Source organism: Aotus nancymaae, unplaced genomic scaffold (assembly GCF_030222135.1).
Source record: "Aotus nancymaae isolate 86718 unplaced genomic scaffold, 86718_ANA_hifiasm-v0.15.2.pri h1tg000059l, whole genome shotgun sequence".
Lineage (NCBI taxonomy): Eukaryota > Metazoa > Chordata > Mammalia > Primates > Aotidae > Aotus > Aotus nancymaae.
Genome location: NW_026988473.1, coordinates 47,440,143 through 47,446,514, shown reverse-complemented (window position 1 = coordinate 47,446,514; position 6,372 = coordinate 47,440,143).

Genomic DNA, 6,372 nt, shown 5'->3' with positions numbered 1-6,372 from the left:
AGATGCAATTTATTAGCACAGGCCGACATTCCAAGATGCACAAACGTCATTAAGGCAACCGCTTAAAGGAGTGTGATACTTTATTGAGGTGGACAGGACAATAGATAAATATTTAACCTGTTACACGTTTGCTCTGTATGGGAGCCAGGGTTGAGGCTGCACAACTCTGGCTGTTGTGTCTTCCTGCAAACCCTGACAATGGCCTGCCTGCCTGCCTGGAGAAACACAGTGCCTGTCCTTGGCAAATGTACATCGGTGTTTCTGAAAAACAGCTCCTGGAAGCTTTTTCTCGCTCAGGCTTTAGCGGTTACCCCATCTTTCCTTATTTTTGTAATATTGGAAAATGTACACTCCATTTTAAGTCAAACTGGAGATGTTTGACTTAAAATAATGAACAGTAAGATAGTGAGCAGTAAGCGTGCTCTAAGCTAGGCTACCAGAAGCCATGAGCTCCTCATCTCGTCTCTGTTCTGAGCTCTCTGATGTGCTGCACTTGGGGGCACAGGGTGCATTCCCTATGCCTCTCCTGAGTCTGTACTTTCTGCGTCATTGATTCTCCCAGCTCACTATAATGTCCTCCTAGCCTGCATTGGAACTGTGTGTTATCCAGACCCATGACCAAGGCTGTCATTGCCTGTGGGGGAGACCAAGCTCACCACCAAGGGATTTTGCCAGATTGCTCTCATTTATAAAATTTGCCCATCCACATGTCTTCATTTATGAATTAAGTGGCTTTCTGACCTGCATCCCTTTAGTACGCTTTGTCTTTCTCTCCTGTTCTTTTCATGTGACTCCAATCCCTACAGGAAGTGTTCTCACCCATGGCATCACAGGCCTGCCCTAACATTGATGAAGTCGAACTCCAAACACCATGAGACAAGAATTCTGGTCACTGCCCTGGACTGGGCCCCAAACCTCTCAGAATCAGAATGCAGTCAAGTCAGGGAATATTTGTGGAATGCGTTCTGTGTTCAGCCCCACTCTATACACAAAATGGGATGGGAAAGTCCAGGGTCTCTTCCCAAATGACTCTCCCAGCTTAGTGGAGATGACAGGTGTAGCTCATTTGAGGTAATTCAATGACATGATGAGACAGCATCAGATACCATTGAGGATCCCTAGTTAGAATCTCCCAGAAAATACCCCAGACACAGTTGCCGTGTACTCTGGAAGCATCTCCCTCCAGGATCAACAACTTCATTTTCCATAAAGATTTGCTGTTACAAAAATCACATAACTCACCCTAAAGCCAAATGGAGAGTTGGGGTCATTCTTCTAAAGTATTTCTTGTTACTAGGAAATCATTGTCTTTACGCTACAGATTCCAGATAACCAGTAATGAACCAAAGTCCAGCCTGGGCTCTACTGCCAGCTGTTTTGAGCTTGTCTTCACACAGAGCTTCCTTGCCTCTCTAAACTCATCATTTGGTCACCCCCATTGGCAGGCATCTCTACTCTAGTCCCGCAGCATAGAATTACTGCAGAAAATTCCAGAATGGACATGCATCAGTCAACTACTTTGTCATTTTTCAATTGCCACTGGAGGCTCCCTGGCTGTTGAGAGTCCTCTCAGTTTCATGATTGCCTTCATCTCCCCATACACCTATGCCCTACCTGCTCCCCATGTCCCCTTTCTACTTTCTCCCCACTTACGTCTTCATCTCTTCCTTCACCAAGAAAGTGAAAGCTATTTGCTTCATATTCTTTCCATAGCATCTCAACATTTTTTCTCACTGCCTCTCTCACTACCTCCTGCCTCAGTTCTGAGGCTGCCACTTTCTCCACCTGCCTGCCTGCTGCAGGACTGACTCCGTCCTCCTCCAGCGTCCTGACCTTCACTCCTAACACATAGGTTCAGTTCTCACTGCAGTTCCTTCTGCCCTATTTTACTTTTGCATTAAGGCAATTTCCTGGTCTCATACGGACCGATGCTAATTTCATTTCCTTCCTTTCTCCCTTCTTTTATGAACTCCTAGATTCTGCCTTGAATTTTCCAGAAGCTAAAGTTGCCCTCTGACTTGTCGGCGCTGAACCTACTGGCTGGCCCTGGCCCCTGCCCCAATCCTCTGCCCCACTCCTCCAGGAACTTGGCTGCCACAGCCTCAGAGCCACTGGATTTGTCCCCTTCTCGCCCACCCTCTGGCTACAGCTCTGTGTGCTCCTAGGTGGAGGTCTTTCCTCTCCCAGCCCCCAAACCTGGGAGTTCTCTGGACGTGCCCTCCACGCGTCTCTTCCTACATCTCCTGGCTTCCAACTCTGCTCACCCTCCCTCCAGCCCCAAGATCTCACCCATCCGGGTAGGTATTTCCAGCTTCACAACATCTCTCAAGCGAGCTACCCCATGTCCCCCTTGGCTCATTCCAAACTGGATTTTTATCCTCCACCAACCCTGCTCCTTCTTAGATATCCCTCATTTCTTCCAAAGCTACCAGCTCCTTCTAGACCCACAAAGGAGTTCTGCATTTCCTGCTTCTCCCAACACATCCAATCAGTTCTACCAAATGCTCCTTCATGAACCATCTGTTTTGCACTGGTCCTCTCCCTCTGTGGCCCCCAACTAGTCCCCTAATCTAAGCCTCATCCTCTCATGCCTGGATATTGCAATATCCAGGCATACTGCATATCCAAAACTGGATAACTAGTTTCTGGGGTTTTTCCCCCATATTTTTTCTTTCTATGCTCTAAAACCTATCACTATATTAAGAAGTTTCTCTTTAGGCTAATCCATCCTGTGTGTATTCCCTGCCAAAACTTCTGGGAACAGCTAATTTCACACCCCTCTCAATTAATACTAACAATAGTGCTTATTGAACACTTACAGCATACAGTTTACACAAATCATCTCCTTTGGTCCTTTCAACGATCCTATGAGGTAGGTTCTATTATCATCCCTATGTTATAGGGAAAAAAAAACTAAGGCACAGAAAGATGTAGTGACAAGATCCAGGTTCCATGCCTTGTAAGTGACAGAGCTTTGAGTCCTGGCCATATGGCTCCAGAGTTTAGGTTCTGGCCATTTGAACATGGTGTATCTTCAGAACCTTTAGTGGTTCCCACCTTTGTTACCCGCCAGCAGCTGTTCTCTTTTGCCTTGTTTTCAAATGGAATTCCCGAAACAACCAGGCTCTGAACTGATAAGGCTGTCACTAATTCATTTATTCTTCATTTGTTCAATAAATATTTAAACACTGCCTATGATGCCAGATGCTGTGCTAGGCATGGGAGCATCCACAGTGAACAAAACAGACATGCGGTCAGCCCCATGTGCTTGTGCTCTAGTGACTTCCAAGCCTTGCCACTTCCCTCTGACCCTTGATTCAGACCGTGCCTGGAATCAGGCTGCATCTCCTTCCAAACCTCTGCTCGGTCTGACCCTCTCCAACCACAGTCCCTGCTAGGATCCTATTACTCCCCCTCTGGTTGTGTCTTATATAACTTGTGTGCTGCCAGAGCCTAGGGTGTTCCAAGAGAGACACATGCTCCCTCTTGGGAAAGATAACTGCCAAGCCTCTTTCTGCTCAGGAGACCGCAACTCAGCGATCATCTCCAGTAGATAAAGAAAGACTTTAAACAAATTCTTGTTGGACTCCAGCCATGTGCCAAGCACAGCAACCTATCTATCATGTAGATGCTAACCTGTCAGGTAGGTGCTATAGTTACCCATTTTACAGAAGAGAAAACAGAGGTTCACTAGCTGGGTTCAGATCTAGCTCTGTCTGACTCCGAAGTCTTCATTCTCTGCAGGATGCCCTGCTGCCTCCATGTTCCTTTAACCCTTGCTCCCCAACACCACACAGGCTAGAGGTGAGGTCACGATCAATGTCAGCGCTCAGCGAGGTTTGATTCCAACTGTGAATCAAAATTCCTTTTACCATCACAAATACTGTGTTTCCTCTTGACTTTATGTATTTATCTCTCTAGTTAGTTGGCAGAGCGGGGGTAGTGGGGCTTTTCTTAATGTATTGCAGGAAACTCTGAAAGTAAATAAAGAAACCTTTATCAGAAGTCTGAAGCTGTTCTTTTGTTTGTTTTTAGAGACAGGGTCTTGCTCTGTGACCCAGGCTTGAGTGCAGTGGTGCAACATAGCTCACTGCAGCCTCTAACTCTTGGCCTCAAGCAATTCTCCTACCTCAGCCTACCAAATAGCTGGGCCTAGAGGCACATGCCACCACACTTGGCTAATTTTTTTTTTCACTTCTTTCTATGCTCTAAAATAGTGAGACTCACTATTTTAAGTTGCCGAGCTGGTCTTGAACTCCCTGTCTGAGCTTCCCAAAGCACTAGAATTATAAGTGCAAGCCACTGTGCCCAGCCTTGAAGTATTAAGGGTATACTCTGTGTCTTTTTCTGCCAAACATTTGGTTATTTGGAGTACTCTGGGAAGAAACACGGGTATGAATGCCTGAGGAAGCCTCACTTCCTCTCCAGCAAACAAGTAACCTGTCACTGCCCTTGTGGGGATTCGGGGGGCTGTCCTCCTCTGGGCAGAAAGCTAGAGGCAGGTTGAGCTCCAGGCTTCTGGGCTGGAGTTGGGGAGAGAAGGAACGGTCTGGGTGGTCCAGAGGCTGGAGTCTGCAGCAGCACCCCAGCCAATCACTGCTGGGCCCAGGGAAATAGCCAGGCTTGCTGAGGTCTCACAGGTAAGAACATACAGGCTGGACACAGTTCAGGCAGATGTACAGGAAGAGGACGATTCCAGCAGGTAGGGCGAAGCAACAGGCAGCAAGCAGGGCTTGAGATCAGGGGAGATGGCACCACACAGAAGGGGCTGGCCCAGTCTGCCAGCCTCAGACAGGGGCCCAGCTGGAAATATTAGTTGGCCTTTTGAGTCCCACTGGGCAATTGCTGTGCAGGGCAGATCAAGGCAGGAGCTTAGGCCCAAGAGAGGGATGAGAGAGCCAGGGAGAAGGGTGCTGTCACCAAATAATGTCCAGGTGCTCCAGGTAGACACTAGGCCTTTAATAACAGAACTTTTCCAGGGCTGCTGAGCCATTGCCTGCCTGTGAACTTCTATCTCCCCACACTATGCATCAGCAGATTGGTTCCTGAGACTGCAGCTGGGAACACTAGTAGACTCAGAGATGGAGGACTGAAAAAGCGAGATGACAGCAAGCCTGACTTACGGTCTACTTGAGCCCAGAGCCCGGCCTGGAAGCACACGGTTCCACTGGCACAGCCTGTGCCCACGTATGAATAGACTGTACTGAAAGATCCTGCTTCCTCCGTTCATGACTCAGGTTTACTCACACTGACTGTCTCAACAGTTAACAATGTATATCAATTCATGTTTATAATAAGCCTATGAGATCATTTTACAAAACTGAATTCCGGGGGCTGAAAGAAAACAAGTCACATGCAGCAAGTTTATTCTCTTGGATTTTCCCAGTGTGAAAATCTGCAGTCAAGTTATACTGCTAGAGACTCGACTCAGGGGAAGCCCAGGGGAGAGAGCACAAGCACATTTTGTAAGGGCAGCCAGAACCCCTGAGAACTTTGATTTAGGGACAAAGGGCCTGTGTTCAAGCCTGGCATTTGCTAGCTGTGTGATACTGGGCAAGTCACTATACCTCTGAGCCTCTCTGTCAGTAGTGAGGATGTGAGGGGCCCTGTCACTTGTTGAGTCCTGGTTTGATTTTGCCTGGCTCAGAAGTGTCTCCCACCGCACCATCTTCAGGCCTCTCTCCTGAACCTATGTTCCAACTAAGAGAGTAATCATCCTACACTGAGAAGGGCCACTCCACAACCCAGTGCTGGTGGAGAGGCCCAACAATGGTGTGGCTATGGACACTCTGTAAACCTGAAAGCTCCACAGGAGTAGGGGTTCTTACTGCTATTGTTATCCTTGCAAGCCTTAGGCCAGGGTTGGCAAACAGTACTAGGCTTCCTCTGCTCCTCCTATACCTATGGCAGACATTACTAATCAACCCAGCACGCTCCCCACTGCCTTTTGACTAGTGATGTCTGCGATGGAGTGGGAGGGAAGCAGGAATATTACAAGGAAAGCTGTTTGCCATTGTAGCCTTGTACAAATTTTATAGCTTAGGATGCCAATACAAGGCTCCAAATAAATTCTTAATGCCCACTCCTGGACCAATCAGTCATAATTGGCGATGGTGCAGGAGGTAGAATCTATAGGAAGATAGTATCACTCAAGCTACATATTTAGAGAGGAAATATTTCCTAGAAGGCAGCATGTTGATCTGCTCAAGATGTTCTGTTTTTAGCCTCAAGAAAAGCCACATCCTTAGGTTCTGAGGGTAGCACCAAGCCCATGTTAGAGATGAGCAAACAAGCCCAGATAGGTTAAGCGGCATGGCCAAGATGACCCTGTAGAAAGAGGTAAAACTGTCTGACTCCAGCTTCTAAGCATCT